This window comes from Fistularia commersonii, chromosome 5, assembly GCF_037954325.1.
Source record: "Fistularia commersonii isolate RoL2024-O1a breed Wild chromosome 5, RoL_Fcom_v1.0, whole genome shotgun sequence".
Taxonomy (NCBI): Eukaryota; Metazoa; Chordata; class Actinopteri; order Syngnathiformes; family Fistulariidae; genus Fistularia; species Fistularia commersonii.
Window position 1 is genome coordinate 20,998,067 of NC_141288.1, and position 20,503 is coordinate 21,018,569.

The 20,503-nt window shown below is 52.1% G+C and overlaps 1 protein-coding gene across 1 annotated transcript in view; it reads right to left on the minus strand.

Moving 5' to 3' along the window:
• plxna4 (plexin A4) overlaps nt 1-13,273 on the minus strand; it is a 238,610-nt gene extending 225,337 nt beyond the window's left edge. Inside the window, exon 1 of the mRNA XM_086147306.1 lies at nt 12,820-13,273. The gene's annotated coding sequence lies outside the window, so the exon portion shown is untranslated. The remainder of the gene's footprint in view (nt 1-12,819) is intronic.
• Between the last annotated feature and the right edge of the window lie 7,230 nt (nt 13,274-20,503).

Consider the following 20,503-nt stretch of genomic DNA (forward strand, 5'->3'; position numbering starts at 1 on the left):
CCGGGACGCCCCGTGGGAGGGGAACACCGCGGCGTGGATGCTGCGATACCAGGCAGCGCGGCAGACGTCAACTCCGGCTCCTCCACTGAAGGTGTAAACATTAGCGAGACACATCTTCCTTCCTTGATGTCTACACATCCCAGAGCATGAGCTTCAAAACGGAGATCTGAGGAGCTATTAAAGTGAAACCTCCACTGGAAGCTTAGAGGAGCAGGCCTCCTCGCTAACATCTGCCCAGCTCCCGTCCCTGCTCAATCTGCAAGATATTTTCAGAGCCTCCTGCTCCTCTCTAATCCCGTTTGCTGTGATGCTTCTCGTTTTCAATGCACACACACACACACACACACACACACATGCAGTCAGGCCTCCCACTCATGTAAATACTAAAATAATCTACTCTGCAGTTTGTCTTGGGTTACAGAGTCACTCTTGGTTCCCTAGCGGGCGGTCCTTGAAGGAGAGCGGCCCTCCAGCAGTCCTTGGTCTGCTCGCTAAGGTCATCTAAACACACATTCAGGGAAACTCTATACACACACACACACACACACACACTGCTCGGTGGAAACCCCACGCAATAAGGCGTCCTGTGGGAATCCAACCGCAGACCTTCGTGCTTTGAGGCAGAAGCTCCAACCACTTAGTTAAGAGTTTAACTTTAAATCCGCGAAAGCCAATGACATTTGGTTTCTCTAAATGATAATCCATCCGTTAAGGATTAGTCCTTAAAACAAAAGCTCAGGGAAAAATGATCCCTTCTTAAAGTGCTTTATCTACAACCAATCGTGTCGTTTAATGAATTTACATGAAACGATCAACAGCCGGCAGATCTTCGCCCGCCGCCCGCAAGCTCGCCGTCACACACCCTCCCGCCACCAGGCCGTCCGGGGAAACTCGTGAGCCGCCATGAGGAGAAATTGAGCCGGGCTTTAAATATTTCTGTGTAATCCATATTTAATGAGAAGCGCCGATTTGGTGTTAACGAAAAACAGATACCCCTCCTCCTCCTCCTCCTCCTCCTCCTGGACGCTGATGTGTGTCATGTAGAAGTTCACTCCGACTCGAAAAGGCCGGGATATTTTGGAGCAATTACGATAAATCCGGACGCGAATCCGTCCGATTCAAAGCCCGTGACCCCCCCCTTCTCTTTTTCCATTTCACCCCCTCCTCCGATTCGCTCCTCCTCGGCCGGTGCGAACCAATCGTCTCGCTCCTCCATCAGCTGCTGACTGGCATCATCTTAAGTCCCAACACGTCCTCCCTCCCTTCGCCCCTCCATCCATCCACCCTTCCTCTTCTCCTCAAGCTTAGCTCTTCATCATTTCAATTGTTTTTCTGTCCCACTCACCCCCCCACACACACACTCACACACACACTCACTAACACACACACACACTCCGCCATCTATGGTTTCCAGTATCCCGTTTTCCTCTCGACACAGTAATTAATTCTGAGTTTGCTTGAAGCTGGAATGACTTGATTTTTTTTTTTTTTTTTTTTTTTTTTTTGTTTTTTTAGCTGCGATGTGAGAAATGCCACGTCGTTTGTATTAAGCAATGGGAAAAAGAAAGAAAAATCTGAAATCCTCCGGGGCTTTAGGATTGCTCAACTGAGACGCTCTGTGATTTTTATTTTATTTTTTACAGATGTGTTTGTGTCAATCCGGATTGCAGCTTCAGCTCATTAAGTGCCACTTCTAAAGAGAAGGTTTGGCTCGGCTCTCGGCGGGAGGAAGGTCACGGAGGTCGCAGCCTCTGGCGGCAGGTGGACCGGCACGGAAACGCATCCAAACGTGCGCAATCAAGGTAATTATGGGGAATAATAACGCTTCATTGTGCACAGGGGACGCTGCAGGCCACGAAATAGCCAAAATAGTGAGCTGAGAAGCAGCAGAGTGGCAGCAAAGTGGACTTATTGGTAAACCGCCTGGCACGGAGCGACGCCGCGACACAGCTGGATCGGGAACCTGCGGCGCAGCCAAACCCGGACACCGGCTAACAATCACATCGCAGAGCTGCGGCGCGTGGAGTCGTTGCCATGGAAACTATACGGTCAACGTAGCGGGATGACGTTGTCTGCGACCGGCCCGAGCGAGCGGGTAAAGTGCCGTAGATGATGAGCGAATGAGTGAACGCGATGAAAACTCGGCGATGGCTGATTGTAACCGTGTGTCGTTTGTTACAACTGGACAGGAAGAGGCTTCCGGAATGTCTGTTCGCGTCGATCCGAGTTGAAACGAACCCCGAGACCGGAGGTTTGTCTTGTAGGGACGGCAAGAAGGCGAAGATAAAGTGTCGCCGTATTTTGATAAAGCCGGATCTCAAACCGCGCGATGGAAATAGAAGCCGCCGTCGTCCACGGCCTCTATTTAAAAAGCCGGCCACAATGACAGAGCGCGGCGGCCGCAGTCAGCAGAACCTCCCCCTCCGAAGATCCGACATGAGGAGCCGAGATGTTTGAGTGTGTCCCGATCTTTGCGTCATGTTTTGTTATTAAACCCCATGAATACTTCAGGACCCGCTCTCCGCTCGGATGCTGTTTACTTCCAAGCGGTTCCAGCTCGCGTGGCGTCAAACCAAAAGAAAAAGCTTCGCTTTCAAACCCGCCCGTTGGATAAAAGTCAAGAGATTGTGGCGGGATCAGACTTGCCCCAGTTCAGATGTTTATCCGGCACAATCTGTGACCCCCCCTTTGTCGGCCACTGATAATCTCTTCTTTGATAATTAGCAATTACCCAAATCTACGCTGACTTCTCCGCCGCTACCCAGAAATAACTCCTCCCGCCGCGCCCGACGTGCCTCCGACGCCGCATCGTCGAGCGGTCGGTGTAAAACCCGACTGACCGTGAACGTCTGTACGCCGGCATCCCATACAAACCCTCTGCGGCCGAACAAGGTAGAAACAACAGTCCCATATTAATCAGGCCTGTCTTATCCTGCTCACACACACACACACACACACATCATGCACATCTGTGCAGCCTCAGCTGTGCTGTTGTTGATTTGGAATCGCTCGAGGCGCGTGGATTACAGCCGTGCCTTTTAATCCAGAGCTGGAATGAGGGAGAGTCTTAAAGATCTCAGCTCCTGGTGGCCCAGCTGGAGAAGAGGTCACGGCCTTCTGGGATTCTTGACTCGGACGGACGTCCACGTCGTTCAACGTCAACCCTCTGAGCACGGCGGTCATCATCCTCTAATTGAGCCACGCCGAGACGGATCGCCAGGATCAGTCCGTTTCCGGTCAGGTCTGAGAAGTTCTTCTCATGCAGTGTGTGTGTATGTGTGTGTGTGTGTGTGTGTGTGACACAACATGATGTCATCTAAAACAAAACACACACGGTTTCCTGAATATTTCCATCCCTCCATGCTAACGGGAAACAGAATCTGGATTTTTCCATTTGTGTCGGGAGTGTTTGAGAGCAGAGAACCCAAAGTGCGTCGCAGGACACGACATCATCTTCTTCTTCTCTCCTTCACCCAGCCGATCATCTCATCCATCCAATCCATCAAACCCTCTCCTCTCACTCCAACTACCTTCCTGTCCTCCACCGTCCATCCATCCATCCATAAACCTCCGTTCTGGTGTTTCTCCAGACCTGCTCCAACCTCGGTCTTCTCCCCGTCTTATCATCCCTGACACTTTCCAGTTCAGACCACCTTGTTCCTGCAGCTCTCCATTGCTTTGGACCGTTGACCCTTTGTCCTTAAACTCCTCCACCTTCTTGATCTCCACCAGCCGTAGCCTCACCGTTCCTCTCATCCACACACAGATTCTGTCTTGCTGCAGCTAACCTTCATCCCTCTCCTTTCCGGGTCCATACCTCCAAATCTCGAGATGTTCCTCCACCTAACATCTGCAAACATCATAATCCCTGGAGACTCCTGTGTAACCTCATCTGTTAGCTTGTCCGTCACCACTGCAAACACCTTTAACTCCTCTTTCACGGTCATACATGTCCTGCACCACCCTGACATTCTTCTCTGCTGTCGTAGTAAACATTTGTCCGACAATCCGTGGATCCAGATCTTCTCCAGCTCAAAAAGAACCTCAACATCTTCATCCGTGCCTCCCGTCCGTCCAAATACTCCTTCCTACTGCAACATAGGGATATCAAAGATGGCTGCCTGATGAAGACACATCTGACACGGTGAAGAACTCGCAGTCGGTCAGACATTCACGCTGACATTATCATTAAAAATGGTGCTCACGTAATAATGCCTACGTGCGCGCACACACACACACACACACACACACACACTCACACACACGTATCCAATCTGTCTATATGTGCAAACCATTTCCTTTCAATCCCCTCTCGACCGTCTGATGAGGGAAAGCGCAATCGCCATTAATTGGCTTTAATTGCCAATAATCACGGGGCAGAGCGTCTCCCGGGGCTCGTTGGGACGGCGTTGATATTGGATGACGTGATGAGGAGAGGGTCGGCGGGCGACGGGAGGATGATTAAAAACACATTCTGAAGCGCGGCGGGAACGGCGAGGAGTCGCTGTGCGGTCGCAACCTGGCGACAGGTGATTTCCCCGCGAGCCTTCGCCCGAGCCTGCCTGCAGACGGAGGGGGAAGCCGGCGGCCGGCGACCGGCGGCGAGGACGGAGCGCAGCTGCCGTTAAACGGCCCGCAAAACGGGAAAGGGTGATTCGGCGGCGTCCTTGAACCGCCTCGACAGCATCCCAGTGTGTGTGAACGCAAACGCGAGGAGGCCGGGAGGGCAAAGACCAGTCCGGGAAGGAAAGGATGCAAACCTCTTCACAACGGAGGCGCTGATTCCAGACCTCAGAGCAGGACGGGACCTTCGATGGAGATCCAGGAACGAGGGTGAATCACGTCTATATGGCATGTGACGTAAAACGTGAATTCATGATTCAAAGCATTTATTGTCACATGTATGTTGTGGAAACGTATCTGTCAGAGCGAGCAAACACGTCTGCCTCGGCGGCGCCACGTACGAACAAGATGGCGGACGGTTGTGTGTCCCTACAAAGCGAGGGGTTGAGCACCAGTGAGCGGCAGATGATGGACAGATGGACGGGTCGGAACCCCGATGTGAACCTCTGCAGCGCCCTCTAGTGGCCGCGATGCACGTGAAGCCCGCGTCCAAACCGGGACCAGGACTCCGTATCCATGACGACCAGAACCGGCGGGTTCACGAGTCTTCCCGCCGTAGACCGAACAACTTTTCACAATCAAAGCAACGGCGTGAAGGAGTTCAGAGGTTCCACATGTTGTTTCTCCTCCTCACGCTGAGAAGAAGGAGGCTTCACACTCCATTCCTCGCTTCTCATCTGCTTGTCTCGCCACAAATGCGCCCTCTGCCTACAACTCCATCCCTCAAAGCCTGTGGCATAAACACATCAGACAAGCTTTCTACCACACACACACACACACACACACACACACACACACACACACACACACACACACACACACCCTGTCCGTCACAGAGAGGATGCAAATTGTTATCCAGCCTGTTACTCCTCGTTCCTCTTCCTCCCTTTTCCCGTCGTGTCCCAACGGTTGGTCATGGATGTTTTTTGGTTGTTTTTTTCTTTTTTACACTTTGATTCTCTGCAAGCTTTACCTCAGCACCCCCCTGAGAACGCCAGAAAAAAATCCTCTCTCACACACACACACACACACACACACACACACACACACACACACGGCTATCTGGTTGCCAGATTTGCTGGTGGGCCCAAAACAACCCCGTCAAAGCTCAGCTGGAATGCATAACAATGTAAAAGGGATGGACACTAAACAGAGGAAGAAGAGGGGACTTTTCCCAGAACTTGCTTTCAGAGGCTACGTTTGTGGACATCTGTGGTTGTTTTGTGAGACAACAGAAGAGGAAAATACATATCTGAGGCGGGGAGCTTGACGCAACGAGCGGCGCCGGCGTTTGCAGCAGCTCGCCGCGGCCGGAGAAGCTTCTGGATGGACGTCAGGCCGGAGATGGACTCCACTCTTACGTCATTTATACTTTCAAATGCGTCACTGATCTAACTTACTCGCGATTTCATCGATTTCAAACGAGTGGTTTGAGAACCCTTCTTTATCGGCACGGCTCGTCCGGCCTTCACGGTCACAAGGAGGCGGGGCCTATTGGATGAGAGGCGGGGCTCACCCTGGACCGGCCAATCACAGGGATGCATACAACCATTCACTCTGTCATTCACTGGTCACGTAGCGCTGAAGGCAGTGCTTGCTCCTGGGAGAACATGGGGTTCCTGTAGATCATCTCGTTTGGTCCCAGACCTGCTCCGCATGGAAAGCGTCCTCAGACACCCAGTCGGGGTTTGCGGCCGTAGAAATAAACCCTTTAAAAACGCTGCGCTTTCTAGCCTGCGGTCTGGTGTCTGCAGACGTGGAGGTGAGGAGGGGCAGTGGTCATCACCAACGCCGACGCTCCCTCCTGAGATCCTGGACGGCGAACAGACGGCGGGTCGGCGGCGGCGGCGGCGGCCCCGAGGAGGGTCTCAGCAGGCCGACTGTCAAACCGAGATCACCGATTTGAAAAAAAGTGACTCCGGGAGCAAAGGGACGTCAAAACATTTGTCTTTCAAATCCAAAGAACCCAGATCTTCTCTCGCCATCCACCTCGGGAAGGAATCGCCAGAGATTCCGGGGCACGGGACGCAGGCACGTGGCGATCTTCTCCAGGACCTCCAGAGCTCTGCAGCACGGTAAGACCGGGAACGTGGGGTTCGGATCCATTGCAGCGGAAAGGAAGGAACGCGTGATGTTTTGTTTTCCACGCTTTTACTCATTTATAACTTGAATGCACTCACTGACCAGCAGAAGGAAGAGGTGTTGTTTTCATGCGTTCATCTCCTCGGTTAAAACCCGTCTGCATCACCATGGCGATGGCCAACATGGCCGCTACGGCGTGATGTTAGCCTTGCAAGCTAGCGGGAGCTCCTGTGCGTCCAATCACAGCTGAATGATGTTCTACTCACTCAATCGGCATTCAGATCATGTGACCGTTGACTCACTCTAAAGACATGCAAACATTCACTTGCCATTTGGAGACATAAAATGTTCCCATTCATGAAGAAACATCTAACCATGTGGAGACCTCCAACCGTCCACCCTCTCATTCACACGTGTGGACAATGCAGGGTCTCCAGAGAACCTCCATCATGTGTTTGGACTGCAGGAGGAACCCGGGGAACCCTGAGGAACCCCGCGCAGACACAGGAGAACCCTGAGATCAGGAAGGAACCGCCTGGGAAACCAACCGAGCGACCCGGTTGTCCCACGTTCCATTGATCTTCTGATATTTCCGTCCCAAAGCATTTGTTGTCACACGTGGAAACTGATACGTTCCTTTTGCGCGTCACTGAAGGACACCTCGGCCGACGGTCGGCGACGGATCGATCCGTGGACGGAAGCCACCGTTAGCTCGCCGCGGTTTGACGAACGGGCTGATGTTGCCGCGTTGCCACCTGAGATGTTCCCGCAGAAGAACTGAGAACGTCAGCAATGAATCCTCTGCTTCCGACGGGCGAAGCGTTCAAGCGTCCACCGATTCCTTATCGCTCCCTGCCGTTAGCTCAGCGCCAGGAGATACTTATTGGAGTGTGTGTTTTGGAGAGGTTTTCAGGTGACAAATCACGTTGCCGTAGTAACGCGGTTCATGAAGTGGGCGGCAGGTAAGGACAGTCTGTCAGCGAGATCCAGAGAAGAGAAAATTTTGGCGAAGACGCGGATTAGCGTCGCTAACCGGAAACAGGAAGCGACGACGCAGCGACGCAAATTCAATCGAATCAAATCGATAAATAGCGTTTAGCGACGAGCGCCCGACGGTTCCCCGGCATTACAGCGATATTTTAAAGAAAACATTTTATTCCGAGGACCTTGCGAGAGTTTGGGGGCGCTGGCGAGGAGTCAACGACTGCGTTCATGTGGAAAAAAAACAAAACAAAACAAAAAACAGCCATTCCAAATCCCATCAAAATAAGACGTAAAAAAAAAAATCAAGAAAAAAGGCAAAAATCCTGAAGTCGAGAGGGACGAGAACTGTGAAAGGAATAAGAGGCGAACCCGGTGTAAGCCCGGGTAAATCTCTCCCCCGACGTTCTGCTAGCGGCCGACGATCCGTCCTGGAGGGGGGCAAGAAGAAGGAGGAGGGTATTACAACAAACCCCCCACGCCTTCTGGCGAGCAGCAGGGGTCTCCTCCCTGAGCCGCCGTCCCACAATTACCGTGGTAGCGTTCGGCGGCGACACCGCGGGCAGACAGGAAGTGAGAGCGCGAGGGCGACAGGAGTGGGCGTGGGGGCGAGGAGGTCCACCAGACGCATCACCGGCTTGAAACCCTCCGGCGGAGGACCTCCCTCCCCCGCCCCGCCCTCCCCTGACGACTGAACAACAGCGTCGGGAAAAAAAAGAGTAATCAGACGTCTTATTCTCGGGGGGTCGTGGGACGCCACCTCCAGCCTCGCCGCTGAGGAACGGAGGAACCCGCAGAACCCTGAGGAACCCCACGTAGACACATGGAGAACGTGGGAATCCGACCATTGTTCTCCAACGCCGGGGAGCTTGTTTTCCAGTGGGCAGATCTGAACTTGAACCCGGATCTCCTTCTCCTTCCCCCCTCAGCGAATCCACCTCCTCCATCTGACCCCGTTCTGCAGATCCTCCTCTCTCACGACGTCCATCCATCTTCTCCTGGGTCTTCCTCTAGACCTCTAATTCCAATATATTCACGATCTGATCCGCCCCCGCCGACCTCTGCACCTTCCACCCCATGTTCTACTTCTATAAGACCTGCTGCCTGAGGAGAGCCTGCAGCCTCCTCACAGATCCGTCCCACCTCGGCCATCGAGAAGGAGCTTTAGGACGATCAAGACCAAAACAAACAGAAAAACCGTTTTTACCCCATCGCGCTCAATTCAACCCTGAACTTGAACCTCACATGCAGCACAATAAACCCCACTTTTCGTTTTTTTACGTTTATGTATTTATTCTTCTACTTGTAATTTAAATTTTTTTTTATATTGTTAGTCTATTTCTTTCTGTCTTCTCTGGAGCCTGGAGACGCCGCTATCGTTGCATTGTTGTCTTGCTTTTTAAGGCTGCTTTTTTTTTTTTTTTTTGTTTTTGATTCCACCGAACCTGAGAGCTGCCGGCTCCCAAAATTTCATCGCACTTTGTGAAATGACAATAAAAGTCTTGAATCCTTCCAGTAAAGACACCCCGGGGGTTCACATGCAGATGGCGGTTCCTATGCTAGTTGTAGGTCACATGGTAAACACACGCGCCGCCAGGCATTATTTGATATGGATTAATAAACCGAGCGTGCTCACGTGCACGCGGGTGCACACTTAGGCATGCAAACCCATGCCTCTCTGAGACTGGCGGGATGAAAACAGAATTAGGGGCCTAATCCCTGCGACTACTTATGGCAGCAGCACAGGAGCAAATGAGAGCGGGTTGTGGGGGGCGGCGAGGGGGGGGGGGGGGGGGGCGCCCTAAGACCGTCTGCAATTTTCTCATCATTTCATGCATCTGAAACAAAACTAATTTACTGCTTGTCATGCTCAGCTTGGCACACACAAACACGAGAAGCAATATGCCACGGCGTGTCATCTGCCGCCGCATCAAAGCGAGCTGTTTATATTCCAGACTGGCGGCTCCGTGTGAATCACGGGGACCCGCGAGGAGCGAACGCACGCCCACGCCGTCCGGATTCCCCGTCCGATGTCACACACACACACACACACACACACACACACACACACACCGGGAAGGACGGACGGAGGGTGAGGGGTGAAAGGAGAAGGGGGCGCGTTCATTAGGAGGTCACGTGACCCGAGCGGGGACACGCATGCACGCTCATATTCGGGCGACATCGCCGTATATGCATAAGGGAGGAAAGCGTCCCCGTGGGAACGAGGGCTCCGATTAAATCGAGCGCTTTGACGCGTATTGATCCCCCGAAGAACCGGCGGCGCCTATTGTTTGCGGATCCTCACTTTAGATCTGTGCTGTCATTGTGGTGGCGAGCATCAATATGCAGCGCCGCCGCGCGTCACCAGAGGCCAAATTACATACTTGTAGGCAATTATTCTTTTTCTAATGTAGCGAAATCCAGCCCCCCCCCCCGCTCCCGTCCGCCCACGCCAGAATTGTAATTTAGATCAAAAACCATCACGCCACCAGTCGGCGGCGCCGCCTCGCTTTAATGAAGTGTCAACTCGGACGTAATTGCCTCTGACGCCGGTGTCGCCGCTCCAAGGTCGGGTTCCGCTCGGACCAGATGGGACGCAGCACCGACGGATCGGCGTATTTCGCCTCTGATTGGTTATTTATGAATAGAAACAAATCGAATAAAATCAATTCTTCTGCCTCATAAAAAAAAAAAAAAAATCACTTTCTGCTTTGTTTCCCCGCGGAGAACCTTCTGCCTCCGTTCAGGATTTGATCAAAAACACATGCCGCTTTCACAGGACTTGCATAACTTCTGGTCCTCTGCTTCCTCTGGGCTGCTCCCTTTCAGCCAATCACACACCTCGGTCTAAACCGGCGGCCAATCAGCCGCCTCCGTCTAACCCTCTCCTCTCACATTTACTCACCTCTGCTACTTTCTGATGGCCTTTTCTGGTGTGTTGTGTCAGGAAACGGGGGTGGGGGGGGCCAACACCAGTCTGTGGCTGGTGGTCCTGTCACAGCCCGGAGGCGCGTGTGTGTGTGTGTGTGTGTGTGTGTGTGTGTGGCGACAAAAATGGAGTGGAAAACAGAGAGAGAGAGAGAGAATGGGCCATTCAGGTCCGACCCACAGACTCATCATTCAGTCAGACGTGACGATACGTGTCTGCGACCAGAGATTCATGTCGGGCCTCCACAGGACGCCCACAGATGCTTCATTCACACACACACACACACACACACACACACTTCCGCTGCCGACACTGCTATCACTTAAAGGAGGGGGGCCCGTCTTCTTCACATTTGTATTCATTCACACTTTGCCTCTGCCAGGAGCAGCGAGCAAAGCTTTTTTATGTTTTTTTGCAAGTAACCTCCACCCCTCCTAAAAAATATATATATATGATGCACGTCTTGAGAGGGAGTGTGTCCACGCACAGACCATAATATTGACAGGAGCGTGCTCCCCGCGCCCAGACGTGTGACCATAACATCGGCTGGCAGACAGGGTGTGTGTGTGTGTGTGTGTGTGTGTGTGTGTGTGTGCGAGGCGCTCGCAGGCCGATAACGGCGGCCAATACGTTTCCAGGAGCGGCCTGGAATTTGGTGAAAGGACGAGGAGGCAAAGACACAGACCAGATAGGATTATCAAACTGCTCAGGGACTAACTGTTTTTTCCCTTGAGACACACACACACACACACACACACACACACACACACACACACACACAAGCAGACGAGCGTAAAGTTGCACAACCTCTAAGAAGATAAGCGCACAAATTGGAACACAACTGAGTCAGGCTCTGGTAGACAAAACACACACACACACACACACACAGCATAAAATCCAATAAGCTAGAGGGAGTCACGTGACTTGTAAATCCATAATCAATATATCTTCTGACTGATTATCCATCAACAGAGTGCCTGCCGTGCGCGGCGGTGCGGCCACACTGCCCCTCGTGGGAGCGCCGGAAAACAGCCGGGTCCCGGCGGGCGGCCCCTCCGGTGGCGAACGGCGCGAGGGCCGGGGGGGCGGAGGGGGGGCGGAGGGGGCGGAGGGGGGCTCGGGTAAGTTCACGCTGGAGGTCGAGGTGCAGGTGGATGGAGGAGGAGGAGACGGCGTGGAAAGCACAGCTGCTTTCTGTGCACGGCGCGCACAATTGCAAGGGGGGGCTGACCTTGTACGCAAGGAATGGAATCAAAGCGAGGGCACGATAGGACCTCCAGGACCTGGTCCAGGAGGTCCGGGTTCTCCTTCGGGGACAGTCGTGGTCTCGGGGTTCACCCGGGCCCGAGCTCCAGCGGACCCCCTCCCTTCTTCTCGCGCCACGGCGGTGGAGAAACGAGGGACGGGAGCTCACGCTCGACCCGCCGCCGCTCCGGAGGCGGATCCCCGCGCAGATCTGCACCCCTTCATCCAGATCCACGGATCCAGATCCCTCTGCCATCGGCCCGCCGACCCCCCGGAAGGTCAAGTGCGTGAGAAGTTCAAGCTACAATGTGTCTGCGAGCCTCGGCTCGTCAGAGGAGATGCTCCTCGGCTGGAGAGCAGCTGGAGGACCTGAGCAGCAGGAGAACCTGGAAGCTCCTCCGGTTCTCCAGGACGCATGAAATATGCAGAGCAGCTTTAAAAAGACTGGAACTTTTTTTTTTTTTTTCTTTTTAAAGAAACAGCCATCCTCCACGCACGCACGCACACACACACACACACACAGTGACCGGTCACTGAGTTCCACGCGCTCCCTGACGCGTTTGATCTCGCACGCATGGATGAATGCGTGAATGCATGACTGCGTGAAATCTGGGAGATGTTCACGGTTCGAAACGCACGTCCGGTTAAAAGCGCCTTTAACGGCGGGGTCCCCTCAGAGACCCCTCCATGCGTGCACGCACTCACGCACACGCACGCACACACGCACACCCCTGCAGGTTTTAACCTTCAGAGTTGGCCTCCGGCGGCGGACGCGCGGGTCTCCGCCTCCCCCGGATGAAGGGCATGACCGGCGGGGATCCGAGCCGGAGAAGAACCGGGGAGGAGGATCCGCGGACGGGGGTCGGTTCGATCCGCGGCGTGGCGCAGCTGGAGCAGGTGCGGCGGCAACTTCACGCACAGACACCCCCCCACCCCCCACCCCACCCCCCCGTCCTTACCTGGAATCTATGCAGATCTCACTTCGCAGCCGCAGCCGCATCGACACTGCGGATGAGAGTCCACGTCCGGAAGCGCCCCCCCCCCCTAACTCCGCTCTCTGCGCCCCCCCACCCCCCCGACAAACCCCCCCCCCACAGCGGAATAACTGTTATATCCTGATCCCGCGTCTCGTCCTCTTTAAAATCCCGGGCGGAGGTGGAGTTAGCAGGCGGCTCCTGGACGCGGGGAGGGTCGGCGGCGGCGCTCCGGCAGCATCCCCGCTCAGCAGGACCCCGCAGCCGCGCCTCCCATCCCCGGCGAGGAAGACCTTGGAGTGCCGCTGGAAGAGCCGCCGCGCCGTGTGGGATACCGCAGGAGGCTGTGCTTGTGTGTGCATATGTGCGTGAGGGTGCGTGTGCGTGCGGCGTGTGTGTGTGTGTGTGTGTGTGTGTGTGCGCAGCAGAGATGTGACTCAGTGCGGCGCTCCTGCTCGACTGAAGCGCCGGAGCTGCTGCGGCGGAGAGGGAGAGAGAGAGAGGGAAGGAGGGAGGGAGGGAAGGAAGGAGGGAGGGAACCGGAGTGAGAGGATCGACGAGCCCCGCAGCCCCGAGGGGCCCTGAACGCAACACAAGGCAGGAGGGGCAGGAGGGGCAGGAGGGCGCACCTGGACTGAGACTCAGGTGCATTATTTTTTCCAAAGTTGCAAAACTCACAGGTGCCACGCATGCACAGCGCCGCACACGCAACCGGAAGTAGTTTAAAGCGTTAACGGGGTGGGAAGGTCACACACACCCACACACACACAGACACACACTCACACCTCCAGCTCTATGTAATGCTAATTGCGTATGTTGCACCAGGGAAATTCCTATTTTTTTCGTTTTTTTTTTTTTGGGGGGGGGTTATAATCTACAGATTACCCTTTGATGATCTTTAAAGAAAAAGCAAAAAGGCGTTTCCGCCCCCAAACTGTTTCACACAATTCATATTCCTTAAAGCCTGATTATGCAATCAGGCTTTAAGAAAACTAATAGATGGAAACATCTCCACATCTTCAGAGGGACCCGCGGCCTCACACAGGTCTCAACATCACATGGGATCCATGTAGGCTTCATACAAAACAGTAAGTGGTGCAAGTTTGCTCTGCGTGTGTGTGTGTGTGTGTGTGTGTGTGTGTGTGTGTGTGTGTGTGCTGCAGCATGCTCTTCCTCCCTCCTCTCCTCTTTGCTGGCGCTTCCAGAGGGACCACTGGCTTTGAAACCCTGCATCAGAGCCCCACCTACAGGCCAAAGCACCTGCTCGGCGGCGTCTGAAGAACCCTCCCCGCTCTCAGAGCTCTGCGGCCGCCCTCCTTCCCCTCCTCGCCCCCCCTCCCTCGCCAGGACACCGACGGCGCAGGACGACGAGCGGTGCAGAAATCACACACTTTGGAGATTTTCATTTTCTCTCCGCCAAGAAAACCGGCCTTGAATCCCACAGCGTCCAGAAGCACGGGAGACGACCACTCTGAGATGGAGGGAAAGAGGAGAGGGTTAGATGGAGCCGGGTGCTGGGCTGTGGATTGGCTGGGAGGAGCAAAGAAGAAGACCTCTTGGAATCCAGGTGTTCCACGACTGAGAAGATGGGGGTCAAAGCAGACCTCCGGATTAACCGCCGTCTCGTTCAGAGAAAAACAACCGTATGAAACACGACGGTTCCTTGGACACCAAAGATACTAAAATGCAGGAATGACGGGGTGAATGTTTACACTTGGAGCAGGAGAGAATAAATCATCAGATTTCTCCGTGCACTGAGACGGATACACCCGGATTTCTTCCTTCTTCCAGCGCTAGAAGAGAGAAGACCGAAGATAGAGCGTCAAGATTCATTTTTTATTGGTAGACTTCAATAAAAAAGGAATATATCTTTGATTTAAATGCACGTCGGGTGAATTCCCTCTTCCTTGAATGTGACAGAACTGATAAATGTGTGTGCCGTCGGTGTTGTCGCGCCCCGCTGCGCCTCAGATTCTCGCCGCGCGTGATGTTTCCAAACTCTGCGCGATGTCCTACCTGATGAGGTTTTTTCTCTTCGGGCCCGCAGACGCTCCTGTTTTGCGACAGCCATTTTGGAAATGGCGTCCAGAAGCCAGGAAACACAGGCGCCGTTGACGGCACGAGCCGTCGTCGGCCACACCTGCGCGGGCGCCGCCTCCCGGGAGAGCCGACGGCTGAACGCCGAGCTTTCGTGACAGATTTTATGCTCGCTCTGCAACTAACATGCAATCTGACCCAGACAAACCGCAGAGGCGAACGCCGAGACCGGATACGCGACGTCAGCAGACAATACGGAGAAAAAAGAGGTTTATGCAAACGGTGTTTCCACGACAGCAGCTGCTGGACGGCAGGTCATCGCGCCAGCGGCCGTCCAGAAACACACACAAGTTCCTCGCAGACTGTTCGGGTCCACGTTATCCCTCTGTTTATGATGATTGACTTTCAGAAGGAATTTTATTCCTTTTCGAAAAAAAAATGCGAGTATTTCGGGTAATTTCTTGCCACCTTGTTTGAGTTTTTTTTTTTTTTATAATTTTTTTATTTTATTTTATTTTATTTTTATTTTATTTTATTTTTATTTCATTCTATTTTATTTTATTTTATTTTTATTTTATTTCTTCAATGTAAATATTACTCCGCATTTTTTTCAGAATTGTTTTTATTTATTTACTTTTCAATATAATTAAAGTTCTTGCAAATGTAGTTGTCACTGCAGACATACAACCATTCACCCTCTCGTTCACACCTCATATAAAAACATGCACCGCTAATTCACTCATATCAAGACAGAAAAACAGAGTGTAACCTGTGAAAAAAAAGAAAAACCCTTTGTAATATAAACCAAAACTCCTGAAAAGTAAATTTGTAAATGGATCCACTTGACTGCGGTGCATTCAATGACACCAGAAATAATGTAAATGAATATACACGCTTCTTTTTTTCTTCGAATGTCACCCTTAGGGACGGCTTATCCTTTAGAGATCAATTCCTAGAATGAATTGAAAAATGTGTGTGTGTGTGTGTGTGTGTGTGTGTGTGTGTGTGTGCGTGCATCCGGTCCCATTCCCCTCAAATCTCCTTGACGGGCGATTGATTTTAGCACGTGCGCTCATTCATTATGCCTGGTCGCGGGCCGGACTCATGCAGTCATTGCTGGGATGGAAGCGATATCACCGAAAAGCCGCCGGGCCGGGCCGAGTAAAACCAACAGTCTGCGGCTCCGGATAGCAGATAGCTTTCAGAGCGGACGCTCGGCGGCCCTTCGGCGGCGGGGTCGGCGTCACGTGACCCGCGGGATGAATGTTAAGGTCAGTGGCTGATCAAACACGCCGCGATCAGATGACGACGGCTCTGTTTGATGATGTTTTTATCGGCGTGGCTCCGGCCTATCTGCGGGCTGCACAGGCATACATTGACTTAATCCAAGGACGCGGTCAAGGTTGTTGTTTTTTTTTTTCTTTGTCTTATTTGTATTGTAATACGCTTTAAATCTTACGTCTCTTGTGAGAAAGCCTGGGTTCTTCAGAATTGAACTTCTGCAGAGCCTCACGGTGCGTCGGGAAGTCATAAAAACAAGCATTAGCGACACGCCGCGTCAAATGTCGGACATGGAAACGTTCGGAGGAGGCTTTGAAATCCCGGAAGAACCATTTTCTATTAATTAGAAGTTCATGGAAAACAAATTTCCGGAGAGAGGCGGCGAGATGAAAGCGGTGTTCAGCGTGACATATGGCCGCCGATGGCAGGTTACCGCTTAAAATATGGACCCGGGTGTTCCGTGGCGAATCCCCGGCCTGGCCGAGGAGAAGAAGAAGAAGAAGAGGAGGAGGAGGAGGAGGAGAAGAAGAGGAGGAGGAGGAGGAGGAGGAGGACGCCGCCCGGCTCTCTGCGCTGGGCTCTTTATTAAAATGCACTGACCAATCTGACTTCCCCATTTGTCTTGCAAATGAGATGATGACTTATGGAGGCAACATGAATAGCTTTGATGAAGCTTCTTTTTTAATGCAGTCGAGTGTGTTGGTGGGAGGGCGCGCGTGTGTGTGTGCATGTGTGTGTGTGTGTGTGTGTGTGTGTGCGGACCCTGTTGCCAGCTGGCACTGTTTTCTCAGCAGCTTGCCTCATCTCGCTGCAACCGTGTGTCCATACATGAGTCTGCATTGCATCCCTGTGTCTTTTTGAATTAACTCAGTGGACCCCCTGAAACACAGCTGTATGTGGTTTATCTTAAGCTGGGGGGGGCAAAAATCACCGAGCAGGGGTATAACACTCCCAGGGGTGTCCCCCTACACACACAAACACACGCACACAAAAGAAACACACACACACAATCACATAACCTCCATAATAGACATTCATCACACATCTGTTACAGTATATCCCTCAATGCAGTGTGTGTGTGTGTGTGTGTGTGTGTGTGTATATGTCTTTGTGCGTGTGTGTTTATATCCGCTTTATGGTCAATTTACAAGTCATTTCTAGCCTCGGGATGATAATATTTATTACCTGCCAATGTTGACGTCGGGTTTAGCGTGTCCATCTTAATAATGAAGAAATAAAAAAAGGTGGCGTCCCGTTCCTCATCCTTTCATTGCGTTTCTTCCCCCAGGTTTCGGCGGCGAACGGCGACGTCGGCGGCCGACGGCGATGTCTCTTATTTTATTTATTTTTTTCCGCTGCAAAAAAAATCCATTAGCATGTCAGGGTGCTAATGAAGTTTTATGTGGCGTACGGCGGCGATGAATGACACTCCCAAATCCCATTGATTCGGATCGTAAATAGGTTTTTCAGTTTTCACTCCGCATTGTCGGCGATTGGAAAGCTAATTATATTGAAGCTGACATTTGTGTATATTGAGATTGGATGGACGGCCGCGCGGACGCCGCCATTCACTCATATAATTAGTTATTTTGCATACTGATGACTTTCCCGGTGTTTGTTTCTTTCCCATCATGTGTGTGTCCAGTCAGCCATGTATCATTTCCATCAGCCTCCCTATCAGGCCGGCAGCTGCCTGTCTGTCTGTTCGTATAGTTCTGAGCGTGTGTGTGTGTGTGTGTGTGTGTGTGTGTGTGTGTGTGCTCTCTAGGGCCAGGTGAGGCGGTGTTTTTGCCAGCGACGTCCTCAGAGATCCAAGCTCACGTCCGTGGAGATCCGGTCCAACCCCGCCCCCCCCGCCGTGCCTCTCGCTGTCCCCTCGGATCGAAAGTCGTCCAGTGGGAGGACGCTGCAGATGGTCCGGGGGTTTGAGCTGCAAGCTGCGACAAGACCCACAAAAACAAGGTTCTGCCAAGGCCGGAGACAGAGGGACGATGAAAGGGCAAAGAGCGATCCGGTTCCATGTCGTCGTCCCCCCCCGTGGAAAACGGCATGTGATGAAAATAATGTGTTTTTACTAAAAGCAGGAGTTCGGGGTAGAAAGTCAATTGGCATGAACGAGTGAATTTGTAATCATGTTTTTCCAGCTCTTACCTGCCGATGGCGACGTTGGGTTTGGCGTGTCCGTCTGAATAATGTAGAGAAAGAAAGGCGTGGGCCCGTTCCTCACGCTTACGTTGCGTTTCTTCCCCGAGGTTTCAAGCGATGTCGGCGGTGGACGCTTTTTGGGCTATTATTTCCTACCTCTTTCTAGGATACAGAGGATCCAGAGAATAGGGTTAGATGGAGAAAGTTGACTCGCTGTGGCGACCCCTGACGGGAAAAGCCGAAAGAAGAAGAAGATTTCCTACCTCTTTGTGTGAGCTGACAGCCGTTTAGAAGAAATGCCGGCTTGCCAGTGACTCCTGATGTGAACGGGTGAATGTGTATTTCATTCACTTGTCTGAGACTTTTAGCACCCGGCATGGCGACTCCACCGCCACTGATCCACCGTGAAGCTCCATAGAAGCAGCATCCGCATGGTGGACGGTCTTTTTAAAAAAGCACTTCGGACAAGATGGCGGCGCGAGGCGGTTCGGCGCCTTGCCCGAGGACACTTCGGCGGCCGAAGTCTTTGGGATACCGGCGGCTGCGAGGCTTGGATGCCCGGGATATAGACTCTCCGTTTAAATGGATTTCACGCAGGAACTGAGCGACGCGTACATAAATCACGGAGCGTTGTCGATAATTGCTTGACCCGTGAGACAATACAGCGAACCTTGCGGGGGGCGTTAGTCAACCGTGTCATAAACTGTAATCTGATGACAAAACACAACATATAATATGTTGATTAAAAGAAACGTCTACAACAACAACCCCTATGTTGCAACAATCTGTCATTTATACAGTGGCACACCTTCTTTGCTCTGGTGATTTAACACCGGTAATGTAATGACGCAGCAGGTCATGAAAGGACCCACCGATCTGTGCACGCTGCGTTTTCTTATTAAGCTAAACTCTCAGAACTAGACTTATCCCCTTTGTTAACAGCCAGGTTGTTCTGCAACGTGTTATTACAAAGCGCAAACAGGGAGGTCCCGCTGCCTGTGTTTATTTAGATAGCACTACTATTAAAATAAATGAAATAAAACATACAAAGGTATAATTGCATTTCACACATAAAAAAAAGAGTTCCAGGTTCGCGTTCTCCTTTTGGAGAAGGAAATAGAATGCCGCCCGGACAACCTGCGGGGAAGTGACCAAAACGGGGTTTTGTCTGGACAGAATGGACGAGCCTGAGACCGGCACGAAGCCACGGGAGGTATCCGATATGTCCACCGCCGGGAAAAGAATGAAACCCATAATCAGTGGTCGATTATGCAGCTTAATAAATTCCGCCGGAAAACGGTCATTTAGAAAATGAGTGGGAATATATTTTTGGAAGTAGCTCCTCAGCATTTGGCCTTATTTTGCATTCGCCGTGTCAACTGGTGTCTCCAGCATGGAAATGGAGATGGGAGGTGGACATAATGGCAGGCGGAGGAAAATGATGGCTCTAAATGGGTGACTTTTCAAGGCTGGACAGATTATGCGAGTTTCCGGGGATACCAAATAGCCTGATCGGTGATGGGTAGGAGAGGAGTCTCTCCATGAATTGTTGGCATTTTTTTGCGAGAAAGACCTGACTTAAATCCGATAAAAAAGACAAAATACCATCTAAAACCCGAAGCCAGAAAGTCACGAGGCTGCATCCCTGGGTCCCCTGACATGTATGCTCCATGCCAAAGACAATGTATGGAAGCCTCTCGTTGGATATTTGCACAAATGACTGAAAGGTCATACAAAGTGTGAGAGGAGTGACGTTCATACATCTTTTATTTTGCCATAGCTGAGGGCCTGTGCTGCATTGATGAAAAAATCAAAACAAAGAATCTCATGCATGAACATGCATGAACACCCGAATAGCCTCGCCGATAAGAGCGGAGAAAACAGCCGAGAATTCTAAGTGAAATAATTACAAAATCAAAAAAAAAAAAACCTTCGGGCAACATATTCATGCACAGCGACGTCCCCAGCCGGCGTCGCCTTGGTGAGCTACGGCCTTGGATTACAAAAAAAAACATTTTATAGCCAAAGGATGCGACTTTTTCCGGACCCGATTGCGGAGCTTCTCCACACCGGGTTCTCCAGAGGAGTCGGTCCAGTCGGTCTGAGGTTGGAGCGCAGAAAGCCAAAACGCAGAAGCAGAAGTGTCCGAATCGGCGAGCAGGTGCTAAATAACAAGACCATCTGGATCCCGGATGAGTCTCGGGCC